This window comes from Equus caballus, chromosome 2 (genome assembly GCF_041296265.1).
Source record: "Equus caballus isolate H_3958 breed thoroughbred chromosome 2, TB-T2T, whole genome shotgun sequence".
NCBI classification, from domain to species: domain Eukaryota; kingdom Metazoa; phylum Chordata; class Mammalia; order Perissodactyla; family Equidae; genus Equus; species Equus caballus.
This window is the reverse complement of record NC_091685.1, coordinates 63,455,597-63,470,930: the sequence shown is the minus strand read 5'-3', so window position 1 is coordinate 63,470,930 and position 15,334 is coordinate 63,455,597. Positions and strand designations below refer to the sequence as shown.

Sequence of the window (15,334 nt, the reverse complement as noted above, 5' to 3'; positions counted from 1 at the left end):
TCCCTGAGGGGGGGAGGGGAAGGTCCAGAGCACAGGCCAAGACACAGATTTAAAGGTTGGCCCTAATTCAAGGGAAGGATACCTCTTCAGCTGGAACTGGACAGAGAGAGAGAGGACACACGCAGAATTAACTAGATGTGTTAGCGTGGCAGCAGGAACTCAATGGCATTACAGTCTGACAACCTCTGTCTCTCCATAAAGTAGCAGGCAGGGTCCTTTGCTGAGGGTGACGAGAACCCGGCGGCTGGGGGCGGGGGTGGAGATTTAAGGAGAATGGAGGCCATTTGAAAACTTGCTGTGCAGAATAGGAGACAGAGACTAGGAAAACACAGAAGAATTGACTGGAAGCTATGAAGGCCCACCATCATCAGACAGACGTCATTCCACAGTTTTACCAAAATCTGGTAAATCGAAGAAAGGATGGAATCTGAAAGTAAATGTTTGATTATAGTGAGGCAACAGATTTGAAAGGTCTCTTTTATAAATAAAAAGATGTTAGTACTGGGATATTTTTCATTACTGATCTAAAAGAGGAAGTTTTAAGTTTGCTGAGATGACACTGGGCTTTCCTGCATAGTAAACTGCGATAAACTGTTTATCTGATGGAGATAAACCATGGGAAGATCTCACGAAATGGTGTCACGGAGCCCAAAGTGGCCAATAAGATTCAGCAGGCTAGAATATGATAATGAATCTGGGTTTAAAAAAAAAAAAACAACCTCAAACTGTGCTTGTAAAATAAAGATTTTGAGATCTCAGTGACCGCCCAAATAAGTGATCAAAGTTACCGGCAACAATTCTCTTAAAAGCACATAGAACCCTCGGTATGAGCAAATACCAAACACCACAAGGCTATCAGATGAGGTCCTTCCCAGTGTCAAGACTCTTAAGTTTCAGTTGAGTGTGATAAGAGTTTGTGAGACATCTGTATTTGAAGGACCTCATCTACGGGCTACACGAGCCATCTATATTTTCAAGTTCTAGCCTTATATTTAGTTTCATCATCAACAAAGTTTTTGGACCATCTTGTCTCAGCCCTTCCTGAATCATCTTCTTTGAATTACAACGTAGTCTTGTGACATCTATCTTCAGAGAGGTATGATACAAATACTCTGTTTCAGTAGTGCTTTTTGTCTTTTAGAGTCGGGTGTCTTTCCTCCTGACTTATTCAATATTCTTTATAAAGGAAAAACAAACGAAAACAAAAAGGCAGGAATTTTGCCACCCGAGGTCTTCGTTGCCTGGGTCATTTCTTACCTGTCACTTCCAGGTTCTTGAGCTGGAAAGTTCATTACTCCTGGCCCTTCCGAGTATTCTGATTCTCCATCTCAGCCTTCACACATTTAGGTGATCGTGTCCCAGAAGCAAGGTGACATGCTAAGATTACAAAATTACCCCTAACCTTGAGGATTCATAGACTTAGTGAACAATGCCAAAACAGAGCGACAGGTGCTGTGACAGGAGTTAGAAGGGGCAAAAAGGCGGACGTGATCATCTCTTCCAGGATGAGCAGAGTCAGGAAGCCTCACCACGGAGGTGGCATTTGAATAGAGTCTTGAAGGATGAGGATTTCTCCAGGCAGTGAAGGTACGCAAGGGTGGGAAGCAGAGGGAACAGTAGAGTATAAAAAAGCATGAGAGGTGGAACAGGCTTACCTCTGGGGGCGGTAAGTTGCTTTCCTGAGTGGAGCACAGGGTGTAGGCAGAGGTTGGAAGATGAACCCAGACAAGTCAGAAGGGACCAGACCAGACATTGTATAGCTTAAGAGCAGTTAAGAAGTTTGAACTTCATCTTGGCCCAGGTGTAAATCAATCATTTTTTCCCTTGGCTTAGCTTAGATAAGATTAGAATTTTTGAAAGAGAATTTTTGCTAAAACACAAAGGGAAAAGCAAACAAATACAAAACGAAAAGCAAACATACTAAAGTATAAAAATGAACAGTGCACAGATGCCAGATTTCTTAGCCTGCTTCATTACATCTTAGCCCCAGACTGGCTTAGCTTGTAGACAGATGGTCCAGCCCAAGCTCTCTTTCTCTCTTCAACCCGTCCAAGTTGGCCCTGGAAGAGCCTACCACACCCTCAATCCACTGACCCAAACACGAGGCCAGTGGGATTTTTGACCCTTCTAAATCCCATTTCTTAATATTCACCCCTGGGCAGTCTTGCCTATAGAGAGGTAGGCTGAGTTTCTATTCTGTAGCTGTCCTGGCCCCTGGAGGTTTTATTCTAGATCAGGGGTCAGCAAACACTCTGTAAAGGGCCATGTAGGAAATATTTTTGAGGCTTTGCGGGCCATAGGTATTTCTACCACAACCACTCAACTCTGCTGTTGTGTCATGAAAGCAGCTATAGACAACACGCGAACAAAAGGACATAGGTGCCTTCCAATAAAACTTTATTTATGGACACTAAAATTTGAATCATTTTCACATGTCATGAAATATTATTCTTCTTTTGATTTTTGCAACCATTTAAAATAGGTAAAAACCATTCTTAGCTCACCGACTGTACAAAAACAGACAGTGGGCCACATCTGGCCAGTGGACTCTTCCAACCACCATTCTAGGCACTAATTCCCAGGGCAAAGATGGCCTCTTTCACTTTTACCTAATCAGTTTATTATTATGACTGATACTAAGAATACTTACAGATATCACATGTAGAGCACCTACTAGGTGCCAGGTAGTAGGTACTACAGACAGTTGTTTTAAAGAATAAACAAAACAATGCATATAAAACCCTTAATATAATGCTTCATCTGAGCTAAGCATCAATAATTGTTAGCTACTATTAGTATTTATTTTTGTTTACACATCTTATCTCTGATCGGTAAAAGGACTCATACAAGGTAGATATTAATATCCCATTGAGGATCAGAAAAATTAAGTAATTTGTGAAATCACATAGCTAGTAAGTAGCAGAGCTAGGATTTGAATCCAATTTCTCTGATTTCAAAGTCCGTGGCCTTTCCACTACATCACAACCTCCTGTTTGGTTTATCGGAAGCATATCCCCCAGCTGCTTGTTAACTGCTGGTCTCCCCACCAGCAACGGGCATTGTCGTCCCCAGAATCTGCCATCTTGTGTCAAGAGTAGCACAGGACTTATTCTAGTCTTGCTTCAAAGCTTAAATGTCTGTTGGACCACTTAGCTCTTATTTCTTGCCAAGAGATCCTCTACCCCATGAGAACAGTAAGGATGACCGAGCTCAATGGACAATTAGGCCTTTTCTGGCTCAGCTGTCCAATTCTGCCCACTCTCCAGCTTCTTCTGATGACTCATCCTTAGGTAACTTCCGAAAATGGCTCTCCCAGAATCTTAACAACACAGCATTCTAACAGAAAAATACTTCACACGTTCAGTAATAACTCCAGATAGTTTCCACCAAAGGTAAGAATAGTGTCATTGCATGAAAACCATTCATCTGCATGACGTTCTCAGAGTTGTCCTTAAAATGTTACTGAAGATGTTGTCCACTGCTTCAAAATTGCACTCAAGATAGCCCACGTGCTAAGTCCTTCCTTGAATTTAGTTCCAGAAAAACAAAGTCTTCTCTATAGTTGAATCTGTACATGTTATCTTGCCAGAATAAGAAAATGATATAACCCAACTTGTTTCCTCTTCTATCGTGGCTTCCAAGAAACATAAAGCCAAATTCCATGCCAAAACGTCTCATCTCAGGATGCCTAGTGGATCTATTTCTGCTTCACGGCTATGACCACTTTTATGTTTTACAATTTTAAAAATAGCTAGGATGCCCTGTGTGTCTCCTATATGCCAGGCACCATGCCTTTCCTCACAGGCCCCTCCTTCTTAAGTGGTTGCAAATCTGGTGCTTGTTTTACTAAACCACCCTAGTACCGTATTTTTTAAATTATGTTTTACCTTGCATCCTACACCTCAGGTCTCCTGGAAGGGGGCAGGTCCAAATATTGGATTTAAAAAAAAGGGCTCTATTTACATTTATGCACATATTTGTCAAGAGCCAACCTGGCTCTATCTTTACAGGCCACAGGATGGGGACATCATTCCATGAAAACTGGGGGTTTTCAGACTGCACTGTTTTCCACATCTCTCTCTCGCTTTGTACGTCTGCTTGTCTCCGTGTGTCACTCTTTTTGTCTGTCTTTCAGGGTTTCTGCTGCAGATATCACTCTGATCCTCCATTGCAGGCATTAAGAACTGCAGGTGGTCCCCACACTCTCTCTGTGCCAGGGGCAAGTTACATGAGCATGACTCCAATCCTTCTGCAGCTGCAGCCCCTAGACATGTTTCCTAATGAGAATCCGTTAGCTCTAGGTGGCTTCCTCATTGGAACTGCAACTCTCTTTGGTATCTGGCACCCTCCCACTGTACCCCGTATCACTTCCCCTCCAGCTCTACCTATTCCCCTACTGACCTGTCCAGGAGCCAACGGAGGCGTATGTAACTCAGGAGTTTATGTCCAAGGGTGACTGGCAGAGCATCTAGAATAAAGCTGGCAGACAGCTAGCTGTTACTAGACAGAAAAAGTGTAAAGTGGAGAGGATATCTGGCACAACATAGGCCCTCACATATTTGATAATGAATGATTGAACAAATTCCAACTTCTCACCACTTTCTCATCTTGTTACCTAGACAAAGCCAGCAATCGAACACCAAATTCTAAGCACGTGAATCTCTTCAGTTATTGTAATCCTACAAATTTGCTGCTGCAAGGCTAATAAACATGGAAACTTGGTTTCTCTTTCTGCTTAAAAAGAAAAGGCCAGAGCACACCTCTGTCTGTCAGCTCAAAGAGGTTCCTCGTCAGTGCCAGGCACCACTGGTTGGCAGAAACCAGTTTTTGCTTCGAATTCTCCCTTTGCCTGAACTTGCTCAGTGACCCTGGGCAAGTCACTTGATAACTCTGGGCCTCACTGTTGTCATCTGCAGGTGGAAGCTCAACTAAACAGTTTCTGTGGTACCTTCCAGCTTTATACTTCTGTGATGTGTCCTCTAGGAATCCAGCCAGCATTCTTTCCTTGGGCTGGGTTTTATGAGATGTCTGTTTTAATTTTTGATTTGCATTTCGTAGTCTTCCTTATCATTAATTTATCACAGGGCCCCAGACTTTGGTTAGCTGATCACAATGTGATGCTCAGTGGGACTTTTTTTGATGGTAAAATACACACAACATAAAATTTACCATTTTAGCCATTTTTAAATGTACAGTTCGGAGGCATTAAGCACATTTACAGTGTTACACAACCATCACCACCATCCATCTCCAGAACACTTTCCATCTTCCCAAACTGAAACTCTGTACCTGTTAAACAACAACGCCCCACCCCTCCTTCCCCCAGGCCCTGGCAACCCCCATCCTACTTTCTGTCTCTATGAATTTGACTACCGTAAGTGAAATCTAACAGTATTTGTCCTTTTGTGACTGGCTTATTTCACTTAGCACAATGTCCTCAAGGTTCATCCATGCTGTAGCATATGTCAGAATTTCCTTCCTTTTTAAGGCTGAGCAATATTCCATTGAATGTATACACTACATTTTGTTTATCCGTCCATCCATCCATCAATGGACACTTGGGTTGTTTCCACCTTTTGGCTATCGTGAATAAGGCTGTGATGAACATGGGTGTACAGATACCTGTTTGAGACCTTCCTTTCACTTCTTTTGGGTATACACCCAGAAATGGAATTGCTGGATCACATGATAATTTATGTTTAATATTTCAAGGAATCATCACACTGATTTGTTCAATAGGACTCTTAAATGCAGAGACAGAACTGCTTAAGAAGTGGGGCATTGTGGTCTTATTGCCATGCTGACTCCTGAGAAGTGTGTCCAGGGCGTAGATTTGCCTAGAAGGGCTGTCTTGCTTCATTCTCTAGAAGAGTAGGACCCCCCTATCGTTCACAACGAGTTCTGCACTAGACACTGGACCTGGGGCTGACCCTGACCCTGCCTCAGTATCAACTTCTGTAAAGTGGGCTCATAATACCTAATCTGAAGGATTTTTATAGGGTTAGAGGTAATGTACACAAAGCACAGGCAAGCACTTACAAAACGAAGAGGGGACTCTTACCCTACTGACAGCAAAGGCTGGTTATGACAATCACAGAAAACAATGTATGAGAAAGCGGAAGTTGGTGAGGCCTTCCACAAATGCTAAGCCCTCATCATTTCTTTCCTAATCACTGCTCCAGCCTTCTACCAGTTCTTCCTGCCTCTTGGCCTCTTAAGTCCGTCCTTCACTCAGGCTTCAGAGTGAGCTGCCTAAAGCAGATACGATCCTGTCAATCTCCCGCTAAAGTTTTCAGTGGCTCCCCGCCCCTTACAAGGTCTTCTTATGATCTGACCCCTGCCTCTCTCTTCAGTCTCACCTCTTATCTTTCGGGCCCTCATATCTTGACACTTACCTCTATGGTTTTGCTAAGGCTTGTCCCTCTTCCTCCAGCAATCTTTCCCTACTCCTGGCTAAAAGTCAGTCATCCTTTATTGCTAATTTCAGGCACTAACTTTTCCAGAAGGCCTTACCCAACCAACTCCACCAAAATGGAATAGGAACCCACAGCATCAGGAGCAGAAATCTATCACCATAACAAACAAACGTTGTATTATGATTATCTGTGCATTGATTTCCTCAACTAGATCAGCTTCGTAAAGTCAGGGATTCAATTATTCTCCTTTGTATTTCCAATCTTAGCACCATGCTAGGATGTTTATTGAACAAATATCTGATATAAATAGGGTGGGTTTTTTATTATTGGAAAGTTAGGATAGTTCACATATGATTAGCTCTCTCGAGTTAATCAGAACAACAGCTTCTATAGTCTCATATTACATGACTATATTAGAATAATTAGTATCATTATATAATGAAGAATTTTTTTTTTTTTTTTTTAAAGATTTTATTTTTTCCCTTTTTCTCCCCAAAGCCCCCCAGTACATAGTTGTATATTCTTGGTTGTGGGTCCTTCTAGTTGTGGCATGTGGGACGCTGCCTCAGCGTGGTTTGACGAGCAGTGCCATGTCCGCGCCCAGGATTCGAACCAACGAAACACTGGGCCGCTTGCAGCGGAGCGCGCGAACTTAACCACTCGGCCACGGGGCCAGCCCCATATAATGAAGAATTTTTTAAAAAATTGGCACCACAAAGATGGAAGCTAAAGGGGAAATATTTTGAGGTACTTTCTCTATCCCTTTCTCCCTCCAAAATAAGTGGTGTGTGTTTAAATTGAGCTCCTGGGGTCTTCATGGTTCTTGCGAGAGATGCTCTGGCTTCCTCATTGTCTGAGAAATATCCTGGCCCCTATTCATATGGTCCTGCTGACGCAGCCCCCAGCACGAGATCATCCCTGCAGCTATTTTTCACTAGGAGTGGGCTAAAGCAAGGAGTCCAGTCTTGCACTTAGTAGGTCCTTGATAAATATCTGCCCAAGAAATGAGTAAATTACGAGCTGCTTGTTTGCACTAGCTCTTGTAAACTCCAGTCTGTGGCTAGAAGTCAATTTGTTAGTCTACCTCCTTCAGAAGCAAGAACTGAGCCAGCTGTGCCGTTTTTTGAAGTAATAAGGCCATCGGAAGGTTGTAAAAGCAATGTGCCAACTGTTTAGATTAACCTAAAGTGCATATATTTACAGTTGATGTGGGAAACACTTAATCAGCTTATTTTTAGTTAGCCCATGAATTGGTATTTCAGTTTCTTTATGTGGGTGTTAGTGTCTTTCCACATGAATCTCTTGAGGCTACGGGCTTACTGGTGCTTGCTGTCTACTGTGCAAAGTTATCTTTAACACAGCTTTAAACGGCTCCTTTTAAGGTTCAAATGGTGCCTTCCAGTTCTTGTGGATGTTGGTGACTATTAATGACTTACTAGATTTTGGTTTTATCTTTTGGGTTTATCGCCACTCACCAAGGACCTCACGATGGGAATCACTGATGTATACTAGCTAAGACAATTTTCTGTTCTTCCTTTGAATCTTCTAAAGATTTGTATCCTTTTACTCACAAATACACAAAGCTTTTAAATGAATATTAATATTAGATGGAAAATACGATTAGTTTCTGAATAGAACATATTATACATAAGGAGTAATTCATAATTTCATATTTTGATAGAGAACTGACACTTCTGGAGGAAAGTACCCAGAGACAGGGTTAAGGACCATTAAGAATTTCTGCTTAGGGGCCGGCCCCGTGTCTGAGTGCTTAAGTTCTCACGCTCCACTTGGGAGGCCCGAGGTTTCACCGGTTGGGATCCTGGCTGCAGACATGGCACTGCTCTTCAAGCCATGCTGAGGCAGCATACCACATGCCACATGCCACAACTAGAAGGACCCACAACTAAAAATACACAACTATGTACCGGGGGGCTTTGGGGAGAAAAAGGAAAAAATAAAATCTTAAGAAAAAAAGAATTTCGGCTTAACAAAGATTTAGAATCCTAACAATTCTTAGACTGACTTCTTTCCTTGGGTATAGGGCAGGTGACAACAGTTTGAAAAAAATTTCTTATTTTTGATTGTTATCTCAAATCAAGAGGTGTGTCTAGCAAAAAAAGAATCCGCGTTCATTGATAGCATTTTCCATTTGAAAGGAGCAACAGAGACAATTTAATTGTCCAACCTTCTCTTCTTAGATGCAGAAATGTTCTAGAAGCAAGCTTGCGTGATTTCCCATCATCTGCCTTTTACTATCAGCTAATTTATTAAGTAGGATCATGCTGCTGAAGAATATATCTTCTAGCTAGTTTTGCCAGTTTTAATTTCTATTACTAAGCAGTAAACTAAACTGCTTGGATTTCACAAGTAAAATCAATGAATTGATATTTATTGGAATAGACATAATATTGGGTGAAAGTTTAAAGGAAAACATACCTTTCAAAATATCATTGATTTTACACTGGGGATAGGGACCAGAGGATTCAAGTGCTTCTCTGAGTCTTTAGAAGTGGGCAAAGGTGGAGTCACCCTAGAATTGTAGCTGGGGCTTTCAGGTCGGCATTATTGGAGGTTGGCATTATTACCAAGGGGAGAAATAGGGTAAGAGAAAGTGAGCCCGAATGGCTGGAGCCATGCAGTGTGACCCAGAAACAGGCTGGGGAGCACAGACACCGACAGTCTTAAGCTATCCCAGGCGCCCTATATTCCAGTGCTTTATATCTGCCCAACTTTACTTTTTGAAAAGCTTTGTGGGATCCCCAAACTAGAGTCAGCTGTACTGTAAGGCGCTCCGGGCTGTGGCAGCAGCGACTGTTGGGAAGCAGGGTCCTGGAGAGTAGTGCTGGTATGCTGCGTTTTGGGGTCTATTAGAACTTGAGGGCACCCATTGGCTTAGATCACAGGATACTCACCTCCTGATAGGGTGGCGGAGACGCGGCACGTGACAGACGCCGCTCACTAAGTACCCGAAACAGCGGGGGCGCGAGACCCTCCCCCCCCCCCCCCGCTATGAAAGAGACCCCTACGGTCATCTAATTTTTCCTGAGTTCCCACACATGCACACATCGCAAGAAACCCAGCCCACACCCATCCAAGTTCTCACACATTCTAACCCCACCCCAGAGTTTGCGTCCATACACAAGACACAGGGATGAACCAAGGGCTTGAAATTACCCCCCACAAACTCCCCCAGTCAGGCTTCCAAAGCCCAGCAGTCTGGAGGGACAGGGAGAAAGGGACGCAGACAAAAGAGTTTTGAAATAGATGCCTCCGAGCACAGCTGGTTGCTCCATCTCTAAATTTTGGCAGCTTAAGACTTCTGTTTGCACAACTAAGAAAAGACTTCACTCCCCACAAAGGGATGTCCGGAAGAGCCCCCTTACCTCGCACAGCGCCAGGTGGAGAGGACTCCGAGGCTCGGGAGGGCGCGCCGCGAGCCGGGGCGGCGGCCCGCAGGAGGCACCGGGCGGGGACAGCGGCGGCGGCTGCAGCCCCGCCCCCAGCCGCCCCGCAAACCCCGGGGCTCGGCGCAGCAGCCGCAGCTCGGTCACCTCCCGGCGTGCGGACTCAGACCCGCTGCATTGTGGGAAGTCAGCCCGAAGCCGAGCCGAGGCTGACCCCTGGTGGGCGCGGATCCAGAGCGAGCCCTGAGCCCCGCGGTGGGGGCGCGGCGGGACCCGCCCGAGGGGCAGCCCGGCCCGGCCCGCCGCTTGGGGCCAGCCCCGCGAGCTAGCGTGCGCTGCATATCGCTCACATCTCAGGAAAGTATAAAAATAAGCAGATGCCTTCAAAGTGCCTGGGGCTACCTGCCTAGCCGTGACATAAGTGAAAAACTAAAGCAACGTTAAGACTAGGGAAAGCTTTTCAAACTAGGGGAAATAATTTTAAAATTATAAAACTAAATGACGTCAAGATGATGGAGAAGCCTGCACACTCAGTTTTTATTTCTGGTGAAACCACAGATGGGCTCAATCTGTCTGGAGAATACTGGAATGGAGTAATATGTCACAGGAACCAGGAAACTGTGTCACCCAGGAGTTTCTGTTCTGGGTATATACCTCAAGGAAGTATTCAAATGTAGTAAAAAAAAAAAAAGTAAATTATACAAAAATATTCATAGTGAAAAATTAGAAAATAACAAATGGTGAATAATACGTGAGAGGCACAAAATAATATGTGGCTATTTAAATAAGCATAGGAACGTTATCACTATGTAGAAATATTTTTATCAGATAATGTTAAATGAAAAACGTAGAACACAAGAAAGCACACGGCCAGTCATCCCAACTATTTGAAAATACGTGTGTTGACAAATGCAAAAAGAAACTTCAGAGCCATGAAAATAGAGTTTAATGTGTCTTACGGTGTTTTATTTGTCTTAAGTAACTTTTAAATATTTCTAAGTTATTGGGACTATAGTAGTTCTAAATTTAGATAGCACTGCAGTATTTCGGTTCCCCTCCCCCCACTCTAAGTAATAAAAAAAGTTACCTAAAACGAAAGATTCTGAGGCTTTAGTGAACCATGACAGTTTTGCTTGTCTGCAAATCCTGGTGAATTTACAAGAAAAGTAAATTCATGGTCGAGTGTACTGTCTGCTAAAACCTGTAACAAAGGACTACAGACTGGGGCCTTAAACAACAGAAATGCATTGTCTCACAGCTCTGGAGGCTGGCAGTCTGAGACGGAGGTGCAGGCAGGGTTGCTGCCGTCCCAGAACTGAGGGAAGGACCTGCTCCAGTGGGTCTCTGGGTTTGTAGATGGCCATCTTCACGTTCTCGTGGCGTTCTCCCTGCAATGCTGCCTGTGTCCACATTTCCTGCTTTTATAAGGACGCCAGTCATATTGGATTAGGGGCCACCTACTCCAGTATGACCCCATCTTAACTTCTACATCTGCAATGGCCCTATTTCCAAATGAGGTCACATTCTGAGGTACTGGGGGTTAGGACTTCAACTATGAATTTTGTGGGGAGACGCAATTCAACCCACGACAGGGAGAAGGAGCTTGAGGTTCAGAGTGTAATCGTAAGAAAATTACATCCACCTAATGACAAAAACAAAAGCAACAATGTATGCAATCTCAAATGTATCAAAGCCCTAACACCATAACACAGTAAAACCAAGTTGGTTACATCTTTCTCCTTTCTGCCCTTCAACACCTTTCAGCCCTTCCAGTTGAAACTAGGAGTGTCAGTGAGACACCATTCATTGAGAATCGTAGAGAGTGTGACTGATGTGTCCGGCTCCCACAGGAGGTGCTTGGAGAAGACTGTCCAAATGCCTGGGAGGGGGGCGGCATCGCTTGCATTCGAACCTCAGGACCATGGGCAGAGGACGCGGGTTGAGAATTACAGGAAGCTGGATCCCCATCGTGGAAGGGCACACACGCTCCCTCCTGCTGAAGAGCTCTGCTTTAGTTCAAGAGGCCAATAGAGCCATCTCAGCCTGGGGAGGGTACCCTACAAGGTGGAACCCAGTCTTCCTGAACTGAGCCAGCCTCTCCCAATTAGCCCTACCACATGGGTGGGATGCGAAGCTTTAGATTTTCAGGAGCCCTGCCTCCTGCCTTCTGAGGTGATGGGACCCAGATCCCTGAAAGAAATGAAGCCCTGCCTAACACTTCCAGATCAGTTTTTTTCTTTTTCTTCTGAAAGAACCAGAAGCCCAGTCAGTGGTGTACTGACGAAAAGGACAACTGGCTCTCCAGAAAGAAAAGCTCTGATTTGTGATGTTTGCAGATTTCTGTGCTGTAAATACTCCCACCACGGCTTATTTCAAGCTACCAACATGAGGTCCGTGAACACAGAGGTGGGGCCCCAGCACACCCTGTAATCGGCTTAACAGAGTCTCAGAGTCGGGAGGCTGCCAGTGGGGAGCCGGATCCGAGAGCATCCCAGTGAGCAGCCGACGGGGGGGCATCCCTTTTGGGTTAGGAGCACAGTCTCCAACTGGGCCGCAGTGCTGGTGGGGAGCCATGGGCAGTGGGGTGGCCCAGTGAGAAGCAGGGTCTACACACAGCCTCCAGAGCAGTGGGGCTGGGGAATGGACAGGGAGACCAAAGACAGCAGGAGGAAGTGCATTCTTTCAGAGCTGAGAGAGGCTCACCCCGTCTGGGTAAGAGAAGTAGGACAGGCAGCTTCAGAGTACAAGTGAGCAATTAGAATCTTCTCAGACCGAGGGCTTAGTGGTTAAGTTGGCATGCTCTGCTTCGGTGGTCCAGGTTTGTTTCCTGGGTGCAGACCTATACCACTTGTCTGTCAGTGGTCATGTTGTGGCAGCGGCTCACATACAAAAAGAGGAAGATTGGCAGTGGACATTAGCTTAGGGCAAATCTTCCTCAGCAAATAAAAAAAAAAAAGGAATTTTCTCAGACTGAAGGGAAACACCCATCTTTTGTTTCCCTTATTAGGGCATTCTCCCTGAGAGGACCTTGCCAGGAAGAGAGACATTAGGTTAGAGTGTCCAGGGCTCACTCAGGTGATTCTCATCACTGAGCTAAATGCCACCTGGGCTTTCTCCCAGTTTCAGGACTTGGTATCAGCCCCCTGGAGGACACACCTGTTAGAGCAGGTAAAGCTTGTGTGAAGGCAGGAAACAAAACCAAGAGAACCGGGTGGGTCTCCTGTCACTTAAACTGGATCTTAGGGGCCCTGTATATGCTGCTGGTTGGTGGTGTCCCTGGGCTACGGCTTATTATTTCTTGCCTAGCCTAACCCAGCAGTGTTATAACTCGTCCCTCTGCTTGCAATATTGTTCTTGTGCGATACCTCCCCACACTTGCTGGAGTGAGTTTCCTCATGGGCAAACCAGATCATACATAGGTTCCTTCCTGCTTGAAAATTCTTCCCTGGGTTGAGTCGAGTTCCCTCTCTTTTGCACGGGACATGAGGCTTCTCCTGATCAGACGTCTGCTCATCTCTCCAGCCTTATCTGCTGCCCCGCTCCTGGTGACTTCTCTTTGGCTAGGTTGCCATTCCCAAACAAGCTGGGTTGGCCTGATTCTAGGCCTTCATACGTGTTTTTCCACTTAGTTTTCGCTCTGTGCCTAGTTCCATGGGTCTATTTCCATGCCAGGCATCTTGAAGCACGTCTGTAGTTTTATTATGAAACCCACGAGGTTTTTTTTCTTTTTACTTTTTATTGTGGCAAAATATATATAAAATAAAACTTGCCATTTGAAATTTTTTTTTTTTTTGAGGAAGATCAGCCCTGAGCTAACATCTGCCAATCCTCCTCTTTTTGTTGAGGAAGACTAGCCCTGAGCTCACATCCATGCCCATGTTCCTCTACTTTATATGTGGGATGCCTGCTACAGCATGGCTTGATGAGTGGTGCCATGTCCACACCCTGGATCCTAACCATTGAACCCCGGGACCCCGAGGCAGAGCATGCACACTTAACTGCTGTGCCACCGGGCCGGCCCCGATTTTAACCATTTTTAAGTGTAGAATTTAGTGGCATTAATTACATTCATAATGTTGTGCAACCATCACCACTATTTCCGTAATTTTTCATCACCCTCAACAGAAACCGTACCTATTAAGCAATAAGTCCCCACTCCCCCTTCACCCAACCCCTACTAATATCTAATCTACTTTCTGTCTCTGTGAATTTGCCTATTCTAGATATTTTATATAAATGAAATCATACAACATTTATCCTTTTGTGTCTGGCTTCTCCCACTTGGCGTAATATTTTCAAGGTTCATCCATGTTGTAGCAGGTGTCAGAATAGCATTCCTTTTCATGGCCGAATAATAGTCCGTTGTATGGATATACCACATTTGTTTATCCATTCATCTGTTGATAGACACTTGGGTTGTTTCCACCTTTGGGCTATTGTGAATAATTCTGTTCTACACACTGGCGTATACTTCACGTGTTTTCCCCTCCACATGGTAAGATCTTATTTCTATTATAGACCCGGCTAACTTCTACTTATCTTACAGAACCCTTTATAAATGGAAAATGGTGGAATAGGTGCCCAAACCCAGACCTCCTGACTGTGTCCAGGGACGTTTCCATTTTGCCCCACTGAATTACAGGCTTTCCTGGATGGGCTGTCATAATGAAAGTGGGACAACTGAAGGCAGCAGAGCCTGAAGAGTTTACTCTGGAGGCCCCAGCAATCCTGGAGTTGGAGATAGGGCCTGGCCCAAGGGTGGTAAAAATGGGTCCTCATTTGATACTCAAAAATGTCCACATGTAGCCAGTCTCAGAAAGTAATAATGTGTGTAGATTGCTGTGGGGCGTGTGTATATGAATTGGTTGATGGGAGAAGAGTGGAAAAGAATGAGAGGTAAATAGGTAGAAGAGAGATTAGAGTATGTGATCATGTGAATACCCAGCAGAATTTTAGTCAAGCTACCAAATCACTACAATAATAATAAATTTGGTCCAATAAAGACAAAGTGGAACAGTGGCATGCTAGCATGCAACTTTATTCATATGCTGTTACATGAACATAAGTAATATAGCATAATGAATACAAACAAGGATATTCAATTGAGCATTTATTAAATGCCATGATCTAGCCTGAATTTGATCAAACCCAGCTCATTGCTGTTAATCTGCCCCTTAAGAAATAGTCACAGAAACCCTTTTTGACTTTTCTCTCCCCTGCCTCAAAGCCTTGAGGCCTCATACTGAATTTTGTCAGCATTTACTGGAAAGTTATAAGACATTCCAATTCATACACTCAGAAGTCCCTTTATGACCCCAGTCATGGGCCATCCCCAAGCAAAATTAGGCAGTAAACAGGTAGCATTTTCCTTCTGTGTCTTTTCCTTCCTAGGACCAGGTGTTAGCAGGTATGAATCATTAAGGGCGGAATTTTAGGCATGGGCGGGAAAGAAACTTTTTGGATGTGGCAGCCTGGCTGGCACTCTTCAAATCATGCCATCAAGACACTCCA

The 15,334-nt window shown here is 44.4% G+C and overlaps 1 long non-coding RNA gene across 3 annotated transcripts in view; it reads right to left on the bottom strand.

Annotated features, from left to right (window-relative positions):
• LOC111772510 (uncharacterized) overlaps positions 1–9,940 on the bottom strand; it is a 57,620-nt gene extending 47,680 nt beyond the window's left edge. For all 3 annotated transcript variants that reach the window (XR_002806403.2, XR_011436662.1, XR_011436663.1), the window contains exon 1: positions 9,803–9,940. This is a non-coding gene — a long non-coding RNA (uncharacterized lncRNA). The remainder of the gene's footprint in view (positions 1–9,802) is intronic.
• Between the last annotated feature and the right edge of the window lie 5,394 nt (positions 9,941–15,334).